The sequence below is a fragment of the Pristiophorus japonicus genome, chromosome 24, assembly GCF_044704955.1.
Source record: "Pristiophorus japonicus isolate sPriJap1 chromosome 24, sPriJap1.hap1, whole genome shotgun sequence".
Lineage (NCBI taxonomy): Eukaryota > Metazoa > Chordata > Chondrichthyes > Pristiophoridae > Pristiophorus > Pristiophorus japonicus.
In genome coordinates this window covers 2,312,828-2,333,627 of record NC_092000.1, presented here as the reverse complement: position 1 = coordinate 2,333,627, position 20,800 = coordinate 2,312,828, and the positions used below count along the sequence as shown (strand labels likewise).

At 50.8% G+C, this 20,800-nt stretch overlaps 1 protein-coding gene and 1 long non-coding RNA gene across 11 annotated transcripts in view; both read right to left on the bottom strand.

Annotated features, from left to right (window-relative positions):
* Window positions 1–20,800, bottom strand: part of LOC139237875 (hemicentin-1-like) — a 276,696-nt gene that overhangs the window by 152,748 nt on the left and 103,148 nt on the right. The gene's annotated exons all lie outside the window — the stretch shown is intronic.
* Window positions 1,984–18,805, bottom strand: LOC139237784 (uncharacterized). Its single transcript, XR_011588517.1, has 3 exons — window positions 18,596–18,805; window positions 4,697–4,997; window positions 1,984–2,352 (listed from the first exon to the last, which is right to left on the bottom strand). It is a non-coding gene; the product is annotated as an uncharacterized lncRNA (long non-coding RNA).

The following is a 20,800-nucleotide window of genomic DNA, read 5'->3' as shown; positions in this document are numbered from 1 at the left end:
GTTACCATATAGATACAGAAAGTTACATTCAGGGTTCGTTAACTACGGCCTCCCATCGACTCCGGAGCGCCTGACTTCTTTTTTTACAAGAAATGCACCACAGGTATATCAAAATCAAAAACTGTACAATGACGAGAGCATGTGAGCATATCCGGATCCATGGAGGAACCTCCACACTTATACCAAGGTCCCATCAGGGCGGGAAATTTATCCCTTTAATTCTTTTCCATGTCCCGGTTCGTCTGTTCCAGCGTGAGATAATGTTTTGGGGATAGCTCGACGACCTTTAATAACATCGTTAGGTGTTCCGGCAGCAAAGGAATCTGAAACCCGAACTGGGTAATGTACTGTTGCTGGTTCAGGATCGTGTCATTTACTGTAATGTGTACCATGGATGGTTCTGGGATCGGAATAATACGTTCTTGTACCATTTGAACTTCGGCGTGGGGAATGAAGCAGAAAGTGCTGTCGGTGACCAAGTGTCCCGGTGCACTCGATACCGGTCCACACTCATGGTTACGCAGTATGTCCTGTTGCCCACATATGCTACCCGATGAGGAACATGGCTCTGGGCCCTCACCTCTATGGTGCAGTTGATAGGCTCTCAACTCTCAGATTCAAACCCGCACTCTGGCCGATTGAACGCATTCAAATGCTGGGGACACAATATGATGTGTGCACCCCTGCTCTGGCACCCCTTGAGGTCAGTTCCGGTCATGGCGTGCTCCCACTTTATAACAAATGGTGGGACCGCATGATACCGCACATGTACTCCTTCCCGTATGACCCCAATGTTCTCCACCCTGTTTACCGGTGCTGGTTGTGATATCCCACCCATTACCGGCATAAGCAACACTATCCCCATCATTTTGTGGTTGGACCGACCGCAATCCACTGGGACTGGGTCGGTTTCAGAGGCTAGACGAAGCTGACACAGGCTCATCGAATTATTATATGAGCTGAGCGCTGTGAGGTGCCGGTTGCTGATCCATGACTGAGCGCGACCTTGCTGGAGGTCCTCTAAATTACTGCGCCCCTCGCTTAGCAACCAGGCACCGTACAACACACACACGTCGATTCGTGCTGCCTGCGCCAAGGCATTCCTGTCCTCCTGTATTAATGCATTTAAAGTTTTTGCGTGTGGCTCCAGCTCTGCGATAACCTCCTTTAAATGGACAGTCATTGCCTGGTCCTCCTCTAACTCCGACCCTACCACCGCGTTCCCTTCCCCAGGATTTTCCACAGCTGGTCCTTTAAACCACTGATCTGCAGCTGCACGGTGTCCATGCTGTTAACCAGAGATGTATCTGTGCTAAACGCTGTAGTGACCTCATTGAGCACCCCTCGCCTCTGTCTCCCCGGACCAATGTTATCGTACACTCCCATAGCGTACAATCTTTCCCGACTCACATCCCCGTAACTGAGTTCAAAGAACTGGTGGAACATTTCTTTAATGAGCGCCTCATACAGCTGCACAGTTTCTTTTGGACACCACTCGGGCAGATGTACCCTGGTTAGGTTTAACATGACTGATGCGACCACATAATGCACCCCCTGGAATAAAACTTTTCCAGTCGGTACTAAAATGAAACCATTCCCTGGGCCTGGTGTGGTGGCTGGACACCTAACTTCTATCGTCTGTACTGGTGGGGCTGTGGGCAAAGGCTTCCTCGTGTGCTACAAGTTCAGTGGTATTTATTCTGTTGGGAGGGTCTGGGATTATGCAGGAGTCCATATTCCGATCCCATCTGATCCCAGCCCTGGTGTCCTCCTGCCATTGCCTTGAAAAGGCAATCAGCACACCTGCTGGGCAGATCTGCTCTGACCCCCACATACACACATAAATTCCCTGTTCCTCCTTCCACCACTTGTCCCAGTACACTTCCACTCCCCCTTTGACCCCATGATCTGTCGGTACGTATCATTCCCCAGTTATTCCCAGTCCGCTGTCTGGTTCCCCGTGTCCTGACTCAATTTCATGAGCCACCACCGTCCCAGGGGAATATGTCCCTTGCACTTCAAGCATACGCGCTTGCCCTCGGTCACCCCAACCCGTGTGGCTGTGACCTTCGGTCTGGGACACGGTATGGAAGCCGCCCCGTATATGAACCCGGCGTGGCTGGAATATTTCATCGAATTCGACCCCAGCCACTCTGGCCACCTTCCCTCGTGGTAGTAGGCTGCCACCCCATCTGTGTCCTCTGTCCTGCCCCCCTGTGTCATGGTGGGTCCGTTCTCCCCAGTACATCCGTAGAGGAAGATCAACTCGGTGTCCCCCCTCCTACTGTACCCTGTTCCGGCCAAGCTCCAAAGAATGATTACCAGGGTTGTCTCCATCTCTCTCTCGACTCCCTGTGAAGATACAAAGAAACAATAACCTTTCTGTGATAGTGTATACCTCCATAGGTCTGGCTTCATCAAAAACACACTCTGTAAAACACGAAACTGAGAAGGAAACTACATACACCGCCACCCATCTCTGGGTGACCCCGCGAGGTCTCTATGACCCTGGGCCTTTTACGGCTCCTCGGCGGTGTGTAAGGAGGCGACCACGGCGCTCTCGGCCGTGCAATCCTGCTACTCCTCCTAACCACCACCATCATGGGCTCCTCACTGTCCCAAACTATGGGAGGGAGACTCGCGTCCACCATGCTGTTTACAGCGCCTTGGTGCTTCTTTCTGTTTCTCGCTCTTTCCCCTGGGTTAAACAACTTGCACTAGTTCACATGGAACCACTTTGTGCACTTCGGAAGCTTAATCGTGTGCACCATGGGACTGGCCTTATCTACGATGCTGTAGAGTCCCATGTACAAAGGCTCAAACGTGTCCACCTGAGCATAATTGCGGCCCATGACCTAATCCCCTACCTTCCACTCGTGGGTTCTCTTGACTCGAGAAACAACCGATTGCTCCAGTGCGGCTGCCCCATGTTGCTGGCAGCTTGCCAATGAATCTGTTTCAAGTGCTCGAACAGATTCTTGACAAACTTGTCCCGGTTTACCTCTCTCACCTGCCCCGCTGTGAGAACCGGCTCCAGAACATGGGTGGGTGTGCACATGACCCTACCAACCATGAGCTCATGCGGGGAATACCCTGTGTTTCTGGAGAGGCTGGCTCAGACCCCCATCAGGACAAATGGCAGGACCGCAACCCACTTTTTCTGGGACTGTCCTGTTTCCTTCCGCAGCCTTTCTTTGATGGTCCGATTAAGTCGCTCCGATGACTGTGGATTGTGAGCCACATGCCATTTCCCTTCGATCCCTAGCACTTTCAAGGTAGCCTGCATGACCTGCCCTGTGAAGTGGCTCCACTGATCGGACTCCACGATCTGTGGCAGTCCCCACCTAGAGAACACTTCCCTCACCAAGATCCTTGCCGGCACCAATGTTGTGGCTGATCGGCAAGGGAAGGCTTCAACCCACTTCGAGAAAACATTCACTAGGATCAAACAGTACTCGTACCTCTTTGCGGTGGGCAATGGCCTGATGTAATCGACCTGTGCCATGGTCCCGCTACCATTCTCGTGTGTCCCATGGGAACCTTTCTTTTCTGGGGATCTGGGCACCAGTCTGCGCAAAAATCGCGGACATCCTCCCTCAGTTGCGGCCACTACCCTGCCTGTTCTACCCTCTGCCAGGTAGTCTCTGGCCCTGGATGTTACACTCCTGGGCCCCCGTGGGTTATCTGGAGGAATTCCCTCTGGTGCTGTTCTGGAACCACCCACTGATCTCCTCTGAAAATCATTCTCTCCTTTAAAGTAATGCCCACTACCCCAAATGAGCCTTCTACTTTTTTTCGCCTAGCCAGCTGCTCCAGGACAACCTTGAGGATGGGATCCTGGGCCTGGACTTTTCTCAAGTCCGGGGCCAATGCTACCCCTACTCTCCCTTGTGTCCCCCCTTTATCCCAGATCGTTGCTACTGGGCTGGACCCGTATAGGTCCCAAAACTCTCCTGTTTTGGCTCCCTCCTTGGCTAACTCATCTAAAAGCCTCGTTCCTACCACGGCCCTTGGGGCTGACTGCTCCTCGGACTCGTTGAGCTCTGCCTTAAGCCTACCAACCTGCTCCCTAAGCAGTTGGACTTGCTTCTGCAGACACAGGATCCAAATGGCCTTTTTTTTGGCCTTTCTATGTTCCTTACTCCCTGTCCACTCAGCAGCTTTGTTCTCCAGACTCTTAGCCCGCAAAAGGTCTAGTATCCACTGTTGTGTTACGTTAACTTTCCCAAAGATATATGAGGAAATCCTAGTCCCCATTGCTGATCTCTTGGACTAAATATCTTCCATAACTCTGTTCAGCACACCCAAATCCTGCCGCAGGTCACCAATTCTGTAAGTGGTTTCCCTTAGGTGTTTTCAACGCACCCCCACATTACAATAGTTCTAAACCTGGGAGTGATTACTGTACTGAACAGATGAACGAGTCACTGGCAAATACCTCGGTCTCAATCGGCAATGCTTTATTAAAGTTAAAACACACATCTGCACCCAGATAAACCACACACACCCTGGTGTGTAAAACAAACAAATGCAGTATAATACACAGTGTGGCTTGTCTAACAGGTCCCTAACGCGAAGTACCCCAATGTCTAAAATACCTCCCCTGTAAACCCCTAAGAATTTGGTTGGGACAATGCATGATACCCCCTCACACCGTGGCTGTGATCTTACCAGATGTGTGTTCAGAAATGCTCACCGATTCACTGGCTTACTTGCTGCTTCTTCCGATGAAAAGGTGTCTCCTGGTTTCTTCTCTCCGTCTCAGTAGGGGCAAAGCAGCGAGGCAAGAGAGAGAGCTGTGTCCACATGGCATGCTTTTATATCCCAAGTTCGTTTGCCTTTTCAGGCTGAATAGTTTGTTTCGAGGCTTCTAGTGGGTGTGCCTTCTGCTTTTACCCAATGTTGGCCATTGTCATTCCAGACTCCCTGTCCATCATTCTAAGCCCAACATGGAGCCGCACCTGGGCCCTTCCATAAAACAGCTTCCAGCTTTCTTTCTGTGGTGAGAAAAATATTAAACGTAATGTCCAGACAATGTTCAATCAATCCTTGGGGGTTCGATGCTTCCAGTCCTTACACTAGATAAGCCACAACTTGCTTTAGTTAAATATTAGGAAGATAGAAGCCATCGTCTTTGGCCTCCATCACAAACCCTTGCTACCAATTTCATCAACTTCCATGGCCAATGTCTCAGGTTGAACCACACAATTCGCAATCTTGCGGGGCAAAATTGCCCTATGCCCCGATTGGGGGCGGTAACCTGCTGGAGCCAGGACTTCCTGCGCCCGGCTGCTGAATAGGGCTTACCACCCCTCAGAGGAAGTGGAGTGCAATTTCACGCGCTCCACTTTCTTTAGGGCTGGGACCAGCGGTGCTTGCTGCATTGGGAAGCCTGCCAGAAAGCCTGTGTTCAATGTCAAGGAGCATGGAGGGGTTCGGCACCATCTTGGCACAGAGCTTGGAACCTATCCTATGACTATTCCAATGGTATCTTGGCCGGCCTCCCCATCCCCATTAACTGCAAACTTCAGCTCATCTAAAGCTCTATATCCTATCTTGCACCAAGTCCTGCCCACCCTGTACTCACTGACCTACAATAGCTCCCAATCCCTCAACACTTCCAATTAAAAATTCTCATCCTCGTGTTTAAATCCCTCCTCTGCCTTGCGCCCCTGTATACTCCTCCAGCCCTACAACCCTCTGAGAACTCTGCACTCTTTCAACTCTGGCCTCTTGTGCTTTCCCTACTCCACCATACCACTGGCAACCATGCTTTCAGCTAAGCCCGAAATTCTGGAATTCCTTCCCTAAACCTCTCTCAGTCTCCACCTCCATCTCCTCCTTCAAGGGCCTCCTTAAACCTTCCTCTTTCACCAAGCTTTTAACTAGCCCTCCTAATAGTTCCTTCTTTGGCTTGGCATCCATTTCTGTCTAATAATGCTTCTGTGAAGTACCCAGAATGCTTTTCTATGTTGACAGTGCTAATAAATGCAAATTGCTGTTGTTTTCATTGTTGTTGGATTCCTATTTCATAACTTTATACAAGACCAGAATTGCCGCTACTTATTTTCTCAGGCCTCTGATGGTTTTAAGCCTCAAAACTGGGGTACAAATCGAGGACCACCATCATCATAGGCAGACCCTCGAAGTGAGGATGACTTGCCTCCACGCCACAAAGGGATGAGTTCACAATGTTTCAATGAAAGACCTGATATTCCAGATCCCGAACTACATGTTGAAGGGTGGAAGATGCCTGTGTGTGGATTTTTTTAACGTGGGGTGGCCGTTGTACACCAGCCACCACACGGGCTTGACAGGTCTTGGTCCAGTGGCAAGGATTAACCAGGACGACTGGAGACCAAGCTTTGCCGCACGGACCAAGTGCGCACACATATCGCAGTGTGGGGTGGCACGTGCTACCCCTGGGCCCTCGGCTCTTCTGGCCCCAAACTCACGTCTCTCCTAGGCCCCGATCACGTCCCTCTAAAATCTCTCGCCGCTCCTGCACCCTGACCTCGCCGCTCCTGCCCAGGCTCCAATCGTTGGCCTGGACCTTGATTATGTCCCTCTTGGCTGCCGGCGCTCTTCTGCACCAGCACTAACTAGCCAGCAGGAGGCGACACTGTACACATAGTCCCACCAGCAGCCGAAACTTCAAGGCTCAGTCAACCCAACAGGCAATGGAAGGGGGTTTTACCAACTCGTTCAATGAGCTGAACCCCGCCTCCTTCCTTCCCCCTCCCCTCCTCCTCGCATCTGACCAAACCCAGTAAAGCAAAACAAGGCTGCATGCTCAAATCTATTCAACAGGAGGTCCCTACCGCCACAACAACTGGAATCAAGTCAATGATAAAACCTTGTATTTATAGAGCGCTTTTAACGTATAAAATGTCCCAGTGAGAGTCAGTGTGTGTGGGACCTGTACCTCAGTGAGAGTCAGTGTGTGTGGGACTCGTACCCCAGTGAGAGTCAGTGTGTGTGGGACCCGTACCACAGTAAGAGTCAGTGTGTGTGGGACCTGTACCCCAGTGAGAGTCAGTGTGTGTGGGACTGTACCCCAGTGAGAGTCAGTGTGTGTGGGACCTGTACCCCAGTGAGAGTCAGTGTGTGTGGGACCTGTACCCCAGTGAGACTCGGTGTGTGTGGGACCTGTACCCCAGTGAGACTCAGTGTGTGTGGGACCCGTACCCCAGTGAGAGTCAGTGTGTGTGGGACTCATACCCCAGTGAGAGTCAGTGTGTGTGGGACCTGTACCCCAGTGAGAGTCAGTGTGTGTGGGTCCTGTACCCCAGTGAGACTCGGTGTGTGTGGGACCCGTACCCCAGTGAGAGTCAGTGTGTGTGGGACCCGTACCCCAGTGAGAGTCAGCGTGTGTGGGACCAGTACCACAGTAAGAGTCCGCGTGTGTGGGACCCGTACCCCAGTGAGAGTCCGTGTGTGTGGGACCCGTATCCCAGTGAGAGTCAGTGTGTGTGGGACCTGTACCCCAGTGAGAGTCAGTGTGTGTGGGACCCGTACCCCAGTGAGAGTCAGTGTGTGTGGGACCCGTACCCCAGTGAGAGTCAGCGTGTGTGGGACCCGTACCCCAGTGAGAGTCAGCGTGTGTGGGACCCGTACCCCAGTGAGAGTCAGCGTTTGTGGGACCCGTACCCCAGTGAGAGTCAGTGTGTGTGGGACCCGTACCCCAGTGAGAGTCAGTGTGTCTGGGACCGTACCCCAGTGAGAGTCATTGTGTGTGGGACCCGTACCCCAGTGAGAGTCAGTGTGTGTGGGACCCGTACCCCAGTGAGAGTCAGTGTGTGTAGTACCCGTACCCTAGTGAGAGAAAGTGTGTGTGGGACCCGTACCCCAGTGAGAGTCAGTGTGTGTGGGACCCGTACCCTAGTGAGAGTCAGTGTGTGTGGGACCCGTACCCCAGTGAGAGTCAGTGTGTGTGGGACCCGTACCCCAGTGAGAGTTAGCGTGTGTGGGACCCATACCACAGTGAGAGTCAGCGTGTGTGGGACCCGTACCCCAATGAGAGTCAGTGTGTGTGGGACCCATACCCCAGTAAGAGTCAGTGTGTGTGGGACCCGTACCCCAATGAGAGTCAGTGTGTGTGGGACCCATACCCCAGTAAGAGTCAGTGTGTGTGGGACCCGTACCCCAGTGAGAGTCAGTGTGTATGGTACCTGTACCTCAGTGAGAGTCAGTGTGTGTGGAACTGTACTCCTGTGAGAGTTACTGTGTGTGGAACTGTACCCCAGTGAGAGTCAGTGTGTGTGGGACTGTACCCCAGTGAGAGTAAGTGTGTGTGGGACCCGTATCCCAGTGAGAGTCAGCGTGCGTGGGACCCGTACCCCTGTGAGAGTCAGTATGTGTGGGACTGTACCCCAGTGAGAGTCAGTGTGTGTGGGACTGTACCCCAGTGAGAGTCAGTATGTGTGGGACTGTACCCCAGTGAAAGTCAGCATGTGTGGGACCCGTACCCCACTGAGAGTCACTGTGTGTGGGACTCGTACCCCAGTGAGAGTCAGTGTGTGTGGGACCCGTACCCCAGTGAGAGTCAGTGTGTGTGGGACTGTACCCCAGTGAGAGTAAGTGTGTGTGGGACCCGTACCCCAGGGAGCGTCAGTGTGTGAGGGACCTGTATCCCAGTGAGAGTCAATGTGTGTGGGACCCGTACCCCAGTGAGAGTCAGTGTGTGTGGAACCCGTACCCCAGTGAGAGTCAGTGTGTGTGGAACCAGTACCCCAGTGAGAGTCAGTGTGTGTGGAACACGTACCCCAGTGAGAGTCAGTGTGTGTGGAACTGTACCCCAGAGAGTTTAGTGTGTGTTGGACCCGTACCCCAGTGAGAGTCAGTGTGTTTGTGACCGTACCCCAGTGAGAGTCAGTGTGTCTGGAACCGTACCCCAGTGAGAGTCAGTGTGTGTGGGACCCGTACCCCAGTGAGAGTCAGTGTGTGTGGGACCCGGACCCCAGTGAGAGTAAGTGTGTGTGGGACCCGTACCCCAGTGAGAATCAGGGTGTGTAGGACTGTACCCCAGTGAGAGTCAGATTGTGTGGGACCCTTAACCCAGGGAGAGTCAGTGTGTGAGGGACCCGTACCCCAGTGAGAGTCAGTGTGTGTGGGACCCGTACCCCAGTAGAGTCAGTGTGTGAGGGACCCGTACCCCAGTGAGAGTCAGTATGTGTGGGACCCGTACCCCAATGAGAATCAGTGTGTGTGATACCCGTAACCCAGTGAGAGTCAGCGTGTGTGGGACCCGTACCCCAGTGAGAGTCAGTGTGTGTGGGACCCGTACCCCAGTGAGAGTCAGTGTGTGTGGGACCCGTACCCCAGTGAGAGTCAGTGAGTGTGGGACCCGTACCCCAGTGACAGTCAGCGTGCGTGGGACCCGTACCCCAGTGAGAGTCAGCGTGTGTGGGACCCATACCCCAGTTAGAGTCAGCGTGTGTGGGACCCGTACCCCAGTGAGAGTCAGTGAGTGTGGGACCCGTACCCCACTGACAGTCAGCGTGCGTGGGACCCGTACCCCAGTGAGAGTCAGTGTGTGTGGAACCTGTACCCCAGTGAGAGTCAGTGTGTGTGGAACTGTACTCCTGTGAGAGTTACTGTGTGTGGAACTGTACCCCAGTGAGAGTCAGTGTGTGTGGAACTGTACTCCTGTGAGAGTTACTGTGTGTGGAACTGTATCCCAGTGAGAGTCAGTGTGTGGGACCCATACCACAGTGAGAGTCAGTGTGTGTGGGACCCGTACCCCAGTGAGAGTCAGTGTGTGTGGGACCCGTACCCAAGTGAGTCAGTGTGTGTGGGACTGTACCCCAGTGAGAGTCAGTGTGTGTGATACCCGTACCCCAGTGAGAGTCAGTGTGTGGGACCCGTACCACAGTGAGAGTCAGTGTGTGCGGGACTGTCCCCCAGTGAGAGTTAGTGTGTGTGCATCTGTACCCCTGTGAGAGTTACTCTGTGTGGAACTGTACTCCTGTGAGAGTTACTGTGTGTGGAACTGTACCCCAGTGAGAGTCAGTGTTTGTGGGACTGTAACCCAGTGAGAGTCAGTGTGTGTGGGACCCGTACCCCAGTGAGAGTAAGTGTGTGTGGGACCCGTACCTCAGTGAGAGTAAGTGTGTGTGGGACCCGTATCCTAGTGAGAGTCAGTGTGTGTGATACCCGTACCCCAGTGAGAGTCAGTGTGTGTGATACCCGTACCCCAGTGAGAGTCAGTGTGTGTGGGACTGTACTCCTGTGAGAGTCAGTGTGTGTGGGACCCGTAGCCCAGTGAGAGTCAGTGTGTATGTGATCCATACCCCACTGAGAGCCAGTGTGTGTGGGATCGTAACCCAGTGAGAGTCAGTGTGTCTGGGACCCATACCCCAGTGAGAGTCAGTGTGTCTGGGACCAATACCCCAGTGAGAGTTAGTGTGTGTGGGACCCGTACCCCAGTCAGAGTCAGTGTGTGTGTGGGAGGGTGGGTAACCAGGGGACACAGATTGAAGGTAATTGGCAAAAGAAGCAGAGGGGGAGATGGGGGAAAATTTTTTTTTAACGTTGCAAGTTGTTGTTGTCTTGTATTTCACCATCTTGCAATGACAATAGTTATGTAACTGTAACTCATGCACACTGACCAGAGGGGGTGAGCTTGCGGGAGACACTCCTTACCTGGGTTTCCAGGTATAAAAGGGGAGGTCCCACCCAGGGTCAGCACTCCTTGATCCTGGGAATAAAATGAAGGTCACAGAGGGACCGTGTCTGATGTATACATGCCTTGTGTGAGTTTGTAACAAGGTGCAAGAGACACTACATCTGGCGACGAGAAACGGGAATCACCGAACCACGAGGAATGGCCACCAGTGGCACAGAGGAACGCTTCTGTGTGGGTGAGGACTGGGACGACTTTGTGGAAAGCTTTGTCACAAAGGACTGGCTGGAAGAGACAGCGGCTGACAAGCGGAGGGCGCATCTACTGACCAGCTGTGGTCCACAGACGTATGCGCTGATGAAAGACCTGCTCACACCCCAAAAGGCAGCGGAAAAGTCCTTCGAAGAGCTCAGCCAGCTGATCAGTGAGCATCTCAAGCCAGCAAGTAGCGTGCACATGGCCCGGCGCCGGTTCTACTCTCACCGGCATCGTGAGGGTCAAAATGTCTCTGACTTCGTGGCGGAACTGCGGCGTTTGGCCAGTTTCTGTAAGTTCTCTGATGCCTGCAGGGGGGAGATGTTAAGGGACTTTTTCATCGGCGGTATTAAACATGCAAGTATTTTCAGGAAGCTCATAAAGACCAAGGACCTGACTTTAGAAGGGGCGGTGTTGATAGCTCAGACCTTTATGGCAGGGGAAGAGGAGACCAAGCTAATTTACGCACGCAACCCTGGTTTTAATGTTGCGATGAACCAGGGAGTTAATGTTGTAAAAGTGATACAGAACCCCGCAGGCAGGCAAGGGTAATTCGAAACTGGCCCAAGCAGGCAGGCAAGGGCAATTTGAAACCGCCCAGGCAGCAACAAGCTCCAGGGTGGGCCCACAACAGGAACAATGGAAAGGGGATTGGCAATTCACGCCATCACGAGGAACAATGCATCCCATGATGGGACCATTAACATCCTCCATCAGAGTGCTTAGAAACAGCCAAACGGGCCACCAGAGAGGAATGCCTGGGAACAGTCCTTTTGTTAACAGCACTCTCAGCTCATGTTGGAGGTGTGGGGGTAGACACACTGCCAAAAGCTGCAGGTTCCAGCTTTATACCTGTAGGATTTGTAATATCAGTGGACACTTGGCCAGGATGTGCAAAAAGGCAGTAGCGAGGCTAGTCTGCGAGACAGAGGAACCAGACGAGGGGTCTGTAATGCAGGATGAGGCCTGGGGAACAACCATGGATGCTGAAGTTCAGAGAGTTCATGTGGCTCACGTCCACAGCTCATACACCAAAACGCCACCCATGATGATGAAAGTCTTACTGAGTGGCATCCCGGTGCACATGGAGCTGGATACGGGAACTAGCCAGACACTCATGAGCGCCCAACAATTTGAGAGACTATGGCCACACAGAGCTAGCAGGCCCAAACTGGAACGCATTGAGATGCAGCTATGTACGTACACCAAAGAGATCATCCCAGTGCTGGGCAGTGCAAACTTGGTGCAACGCATAATGGATTACAGAACCGGCTGCCACTCTGGATTGTTCCGGGAAATGGTTTGGGGAGGAGTTGGCTAGCTGAGATGAATTGGAAATGGGGGAATGTGCACGCCATTTCATCCGTGGAGCGAAGTTCATGCTCGCAGGTATTGCAAAAATTCGAGTCACTCTTACAACCCGGTGTCGGAATGTTCAAGGGCACTAAAGTAGTGATACGCATCACTCCGGACGCCAGACCAGTGCACCACAAAGCCAGAGCGGTGCCATATGTGATGCGTGAGAAAATTGAAAGTGAACTGGACAGGCTGCTCAGAGAGGGCATAATTTCAGCCGTTGAATTCAGCGACTGGGCAAGTCCCATCGTTCCCGTCCTCAAAGCAGATGGCTCGGTTAGGATTTGTGGCGACTACAAAGCCACCATCAACCGAGTGTCGCTGCAAGACCAATACCCGCTCCCGAGAGCGGCGGACCTCTTTGCCACGCTGGCAGGCGAAAAGTTGTTCACGAAGCTGGACCTCACTTCGGCCTACATGACTCAGGAATTGGCGGAAGATTCCAAGCTTCTGACCATCTTCACGACGCACAAAGAATTATTTGTCTACAGCAGGTGCCCGTTTGGCATACGTTTGGCAGCGGCTATTTTCAGCGAAACATGGAAAGCTTACTCAAGTCCATCCCTGGAACGGTCGTATTCCAAGACGACATCCTTATAACGGGTCGAAACACCGAGGAACACCTCCGCAACCTGGAGGAGGTGCTACGCCGATTGGATCGGGTAGGCTTGCGGCTGAAAAAGGCCAAGTGTGTGTTTTTGGCCCCAGAGGTCGAGTTCCTGGGCAGGAGGGTTGCCGCAGGCGGGATCCGGCCCACTGAATCAAAAACTGAGGCGATTCGCTGGGTGCCCAGGCCCAGCAACACGTCAGAGTTACGATCATTCCTGGGACTTTTGAACTATTTTGGGAACTTTCTGCCGAACTTAAGCACATTGTTGGAGCCGTTACACATGCTCCTCCGTAAAGGTTATGAATGGTTTTGGGAGGATTGTCAAGGACGGGCATTCAATAAGGCGAGGAGCCTGCTGTGTTCCAACAAACTGTTGACTTTGTATGACGCCTGTAAAAAACTGGTTTTAACATGCGATGCGTCATCCTACGGGGTTGGGTGTGTGTTGCAGGGTAACGATGACGGCCGACTCCAACCGGTGGCTTACACCTCCAGGTCGCTCTCCCAGGCAGAGCGTGGATACGGCAGGGTCGAGAAGGAGGCACTCGCCTGTGTGTACGGTGTGAAAAAAGTTGCATCAGTACCTTTTCGGTCGACAGTTCAAGCTAGAGATGGACCACAAGCCGTTAACATCCCTGTTATCCGACAGCAAGGCTGTCAACGCTAATGCGTCAGCTCGCATACAGCGCTGGGCTCTCACGCTGGCTGCGTATGACTACACCATACGGCACCAGCCAGGCACCGAAAATTGCGCTGACGCGCTCAGCAGGCTCCCACTGGCCACCACCGAGGGGGCGTCGCAGCAGATCGCCGAGATGGTCATGGCCGTTGAGGCTTTTGACACTGCGGGCTCCCCCATCACAGCCCGACAGATCAAACTCTGGACCAACAGGGACCCCTTCCTATCCATGATAAAGAAATGTGTCCTGACTGGGAATTGGGCACCCGCACACAGGGCGTGCCCCGAGGAAGTCAGGCCGTTTCAGAGACGGATGGATGAACTCTCCATCCAAGCCGACTGCCTGTTATGGGGCAGTCGGGTAGTCATACCCCAAAAAGGAAGGGAAGCGTTCATCAGTGAACTCCACAGCGAGCACCCAGGCATCGTGCTAATGAAGGCCATTGCCCGGTCACATGTATGGTGGCCGTGGATTGACTGGAATACTGGGTTCGCAGGTGCACGATGTGTGCCCAGCTGGGCACTGCCCCCAGGGAGGCTCCACTCAGACCGTGGCCCTGGCCCACCAGGCCATGGTCACATATTCACGTAGACTATGCGGGCCCGTTCATGGGGAAAATGTTCCTTATCGTAGTCGATGCATACTTGAAGTGGATCGAGTGCATCATATTGAACTCGTGCACGAGTGGAGAATCTGCGTACGGTTTTTGCGACCCACGGCTTGCCGGACTTCCTGGTCAGCGACAATGGCCTGTGTTTTACCAGCCACGAATTCCAGGAGTTTATGTCGGGCAATGGGATCAAGTACGTCCGGACAGCCCCGTTCACGCCGGCTTCCAATGGCCAGGTGGAACGGGCAGTCCAAGTCATAAAGCAGGGCATGCTACGCATCCAAGGACCCTCCCTTCAGCAGCGCCTATCGCGCCTCCTCCAGCCTCACAACCCTCTGAGATTTCTGCGCTCCTCCAATTCTGGCCTCTTGCCCATCCCCGATTTTATTTGTTTGAACCATTGGTGGCCGTGCCTTCAGCTGCCTGGGCTCCAAGCTCTGGAACTCGCTTCCTAAATCTCTCCGCCTCTCTACCTCTCTCTCTTCCTTTAAAACTCTCCTTAAAATCGACCTCTTTGACCAAGCTTTTGGTCACCTGTCCCAATATCTCCTTGTGTGGTTCGGTGTCACATTTGGTCTGATTCACACTCTCACTGGGATGCGGGTCCCACACACACTGACTCCCACTGGGATGCGGGTCCCACACACACTGACTCTCACTGGGATGCGGGTCCCACACACACTGACTCCCACTGGGATACGGGTCCCACACACACTGATTCTCAGTGGGGTATTGGTCCCACACACACTGACTCTCACTGGGGTACTGGTCCCACACACACTGACTCTCACTGGGGTACTGGTCCCACACAGACTGACTCTCATTGAGATACGGGTCCTACACACACTGACTCTCACTGGGGTATGGGTCCCTAACACTGAATTTCACTGAGGTATGGGTTCCACACACTGACTCTCACTGGGGTATGCGTCCCCCACACACTGACTCTCACTGGGGGACAGGTCCCACACACACTGACTCTCACTGGGGTACTGGTCCCACACACACTGACTCTCACTGGGGTACGGGTCCCTAACACTGACTTTCACTGAGGTACGGGTCCCACACACACTGACTCTCACTGGGGTACAGTCCCACACACACTGACTCTCACTGGGGTACAGGTCCCACACACACTGACTCTCACTGGGGTACAGTCCCACAAACACTGACTCTCACTGGGGTACGGGTCCCACACACTGACTCTCACTGGGTTACGGGTCCCACACACTAACTCTCACTGGGGTACGGTTCCACACACACTGACTCTCACTGGGGTTCGGGTTCCACACACTGACTCTCACTGGGGTACGGATCCCACACACACTGATTCTCACTGGGTTACGGGTCCCACACACACTGACTCTCACTGGGTTACGGGTCCCACACATACTGTCTTGAGGACCATATGGCCGAGTTAAATGCTTTTGAAGAGCTACTCGCAAGAGTACTTAAACTGATTGATTTGATTACTCTGGCAAAGCTTTATTTTGCCATTGTCTTCAGACAGGAAACAGATATAATTAGCCATGCACTATCAAATTCCATCACCATGACAGTAACGGTGACGCAGTCAGAGTCATTTCCAAAATTTACTAAATACCTTATCCTGACGGGGGTTAGTGCCAAGAATCTTTCAGCAGATTGGAATTCCGTTGACTATAAATCTCTTTCCTTGCTTTTTACACAAATTGCTAGTTAGAACCAACTGGGTGTCTTTAGGAAAGTAGAGATAAAATTTGATGGCCTAGATATTTAGCCGCCCTGCGCCCACTTTTCAGGTACTAAACGGTCTGCTAAGCTTCCAATATGGCAGACAGGAGGTGCGCACTAATTATCCTTGAAATTGGTAAAAGCCAAAAAATCACCATGGAGTGCCCACACTTGAAACAGGCATTAGCTCCTGTGCATATGCAAATAGAGGCCTAATGCCTGTTTATGGCCCCCACTGCAAGATTGGTTTGCCCTGAGGCAACCAGCTGCACTCAGGCCGCATGTAGACCTGGTTTTCCTAACAGATAGTCCTTAAAGGGGCCACAACCAATAAGACAAGTGTTTTTTGGGAATATAATGTTGTGGCAATAACTGAGACCTGGCTCAAAAAAGGGCAGGATTTGGAATGAAATATTCCTGGTTATAAGGTGTTTAGGAAAGATAGGGAAGGAAAGATAATAACTTTTATTTATGTAGCGCCTTTAACGTGGATAGGAAGTGGTGTGGCAGTATTGGTGAAGCAGAGTGTTACAGTGCTGGAGAGGGAGGATGTCTTGAAGGGGTCAAGGACAGAATCTATATGGCTAGAGTTAAACAATAGGGGTGACATTACACTGCTAGGTGTAATAGGGGTGACATTACACTGCTAGGTGTAATAGGGGTGACATCACACTGCTCGGTGTAATAGGGGTGACATTACACTGCTAGGTGTAATAGGGGTGACATTACACTGCTAGGTGTAATAGGGGTGACATTACACTGCTAGGTGTAATAGGGGTGACATTACACTGCTAGGTGTAATAGGGGTGACATTACACTGCTCGGTGTAATAGGGGTAACATTACACTGCTCGGTGTAATAGGGGTGACATTACACTGCTCGGTGTAATAGGGGTGACATTACACTGCTCGGTGTAATAGGGGTGACATTACGCTGCTCGGTGTAATAGGGGTGACATTACACTGCTCGGTGTAACAGGGGTGACATTACACTAGGTGTAATAGGGGTGACATTACACTGGATGTAATAGGGGTGACATTACACTGCTCAGTGTAATAGGGGTGACATTACACTGGGTGTAATAGGGGTGACATTACATTGGGTGTAATAGGGGTGACATTACACTGGGTGTAATAGGGGTGACATTACACTGGGTGTAATAGGGGTGACATTACACTGGGTGTAATAGGGGTGACATTACACTGCTCGGTGTAATAGGGGTGACATTACACTGGATGTGATAGGGGTGACATTATACTGGGTGTAATAGGGGTGACATTACACTGGGTGTAATAGGGGTGACATTACACTGGGTGTAATAGGGGTGACATTACACTGCTCGGTGTAATAGGGGTGACATTACACTGGGTGTAATAGGGGTGACATTACACTGGGTGTAATAGGGGTGACATTACACTAGGTTTATTCTGTAGATCGCCAAATCGTGGGAAAGGTATGGAGGAGCAAATTTATGGAGAAATGACAGAGAGGTGCAAGAACTATCGAGTAGGGATAATGGGGGACTTCAGCTATCTCAATATAGACTGGGATTGTAATAGTGTTAAGGGCAGGGAAGGGGAAGAATTTCTGAAGTGTGTTCAGGAGAACTTTCTTGAGCAGTATGTTTCCAGCCGGATGAGGGAGGAGGCATTGCTGGATCTGGTTCTGGGAAATGAGGTAGGTCAAGGGGAGCAAGTGTCAGTCCGTGAACATTTAAGGAACAAGAATCATAGTATCATAAGGATTAGATTAGCTATGGAAAAGGACATGGAGCAATTGTGAGTAAAAATGTTTTAATTGGAGGAAGGCTAATTTCTGTGGATTGAGAATGTATTTGGCCTGGGTAAACTGGAATCAAAGATTATCAGGTAAAACTCTCGTGGAACAATGGGCTGCCTTTAAAGAGGAAATAGTTCAGGTATAGATGAGGTAGTGGGAAAGGCACGGCAACTAAAGGCAGCACTCCCTGGATGACCAAACACAGAGAGAATATGATGAAGCTGAAAAAGAGCGTGTATGACAGAGGAGGTGAAAAATAAAATAAGGACAAAGAGAGGGTATGAGAATAGAATGGCAGCCAACATAAAAGGTAATCCAAAAGTCTTGTAGGCATATAAATAATAAAAGGGTAGTAAGAGAAGGGCTGGGGCCGATTAGGGACCAAAATGGAGGCCTATGCATGGAGGCAGAGGGTACGGCTGAGGTACTAAATGAGTATTTTGCATCTGTCTTCACCAAGGAAGAGGAGGCTGTTATAGACATAGTGAAAGAGGAGGTAATGGTGACACTAGATAGGATAAAAATTGATAACAACGAGATATTAGAAAGGCTGGCTGTAACTAAAATAGGTAAATCACCAGGAGCGGATGGGATGCATCCTAGGATATTGAGGGCGGAAATCGCAGAGGTACTGGCCCAGTTATCTTGTTTGAGTACTTTGCCCAATCTGTAGGCAGCTACCATCCCTTTAGTTTTGACTACATTGGTGAACAGTTTCTTGATGGAACCCGTTACATGCCCTCCCCGAGTTGCTGTGACAACATAGGCATATATTTGAACCCAGTTGTTGCACTGGTTTAATGGGGGAATTAAGTCTGAATTTAGTATCATTTGTAGGAGTTCCCTTAGGTGTTGAGCCTTGACAACAGGTTTCCAAATTGCGAAGGTTAGTTAAAATCCAGCAGGTTTTTTCCTGGCTTGTGTTAACAAGTCTTCCACACATATGGGCCCGAATTTGATAGACTCACCGCCCACTGCTGTCGACATTCCTCTTCGGGTTCCGCCCAGTGGCACTTTTGATTTGGGCTGGAGTGGGCGGGAGGGCAGAACGTCGGGAACCACCTGCTGAGGTCAGCGGATGGCCGAGTGGTGTAAGTGACCTCCCGCCCACCGAGCTGCCAGATTGGTGTGGGCGGGAGTCGGCACCAGAATGGGGTTGTACTGCTGCGAGGATACTGGTCTGTCCCCGACGGTAGTTCTGAAGAGCTGAAAGAAAAGCTGAATAAATATTTTTTAATTTTTTTTTCTTTACAGGAACTTACCTGTATGGTGTTCCGATGTTTTTTTTTAATGCTTTCTTTGCAGATCTTCAACCCTCCGTGGGCCCGACTCCATCCTCGGCGGCACTTGGACGGCAAGCGCCTTTGCCACCGAGAATGAGAGCTCCCATCGGCTGCCGCCTAGATTGGCAGCTTAAGTCCCTCATTTATCGCCCGCCAACCTTCGAGGGACCTTGTTGATGAAAACCCCGCCCAAAGAATCGTCAGGGACCTCGGTGGCCATGTGCTGTTCTTTGGGTGGCACTTGGACAGGCAGGGGCCTTCATCAAATTCGGGCCCATAGTGTAGATAGAGCTGAGGTTTACTTGACCTAGGGGTGCAATGTGTGGGTGCTGAGGTTGGTTTACTGGACCAACAGTGGCATAAGCTTGAGCTAGTGCCTGTGTGCATTGGTTATAATGGATTCTAAGCTGTCTACAGTCTTCTTGAAGATTCTGATCATTTATTTTCTCATGAGCTTGCCACCTTAGCTGGAATCCATGGCCCCCAAGCACATAGGCTGCTCCGGGTCCTACGATTCAACATGGTTTCCTCCGCCTTGTTGGGCGCCGTTCATTAGGCCTCCCAATTATGCAGCTGTCCACCTTATCATTAAGGAATTCTGTGGGTTTGGAGTATTTGTTTGATTATCCCACTGGATATTCTGTATTCCCTGGTTCTGGGGATCAACATCATGTGCCATGGATTCTAATGGCTCCACGGCATCAAAGCCGTCTATTTTAAAGATTATTACTTGGTCTTGTGGAGATAGAGGATTATTTCCTCTAACAAAGCAATCGCTTGAATTACCGAATGGAAAGACTTGAACAATTCCCACAAGGTTTGCCATTTCGGCAGGACCTAACCTCGGTTAGCATTTAATATGAACTTTATAAGAAATTTCTAGACTTCAATGCTATATTGAGAGAGTTCTGATTTAAGTTATACAAGGCCTGATCAGGGACTTGTCATTTCTAGAGACTTAAACCTGGCTCTTAGTACCACTGTCAGTAAAACACACCTTGTATACTTCATAATCTAAACAGATATAGATACAAGTATAGGGTTCTGTATCAACTCGTTAAACACACACTGGGCGCCAAATGAAAGGAAATATTACAGATCCGAGCCCCTTTGGGACTATCCCGGATCAGGCATACTCAAATGTTCACTCTGAAATTAATTTTGAAGTAGTCGAAGCCTAAAGACGCTAACTGGGTCTAAAGCTCCGGACTATTTCTCCCCAAAGGAAAGGAACAACCCGAGAATGTTACCATCCTCTAGATAACACTTGTTAGTATGTTTTAGCCAGATTGTAATTATCCCGGATATTATAAGGGTCCAGGGGGGGGGGTCTCTCCTCAGTAATGTACCTCTTCACCAAAAGTGTGTACTTGAGACGTGGTTCGTGAGTTATTGATACAGAAGACTATGAGAGACTATTCAAAAATAGAGATTTATTCAAAGAACCGATATGCAATTTACAGTTGGTGAGTCAGTCAATCGCAACATTAACAATTCTAAGAAAGAGATTAAAAAATACAATCTTATTTCTAGTAGAGAATCTTATTTTTAAATCTAAACTTCATTACGGTATTACAGTTCGTAAAATTGTTTAAGCAGGATATCCATCAATTATCAAGGTAGTAGCTACCTTCAATCCCCGAGAAGACTACAGAGCAAAAAGCACGTTGTCTTCTGCCTTGCTCTGCAATCGAGACAACGCCTTAGCCCGCAGAAGTGTCTAACTTTCTCATTCGAGTCTTCAATATTTATACCATTTTTTGCCTTGTTTCATAAAATCTTTAAGTTAATCATCATCCGTTATCTTCTTGCTGCCTTGCATTCCTATCAATACATGGCTATTGTGAGTTTACTATTATGTTTAAAGAGCACGTCATTTGTTCTTGAGAT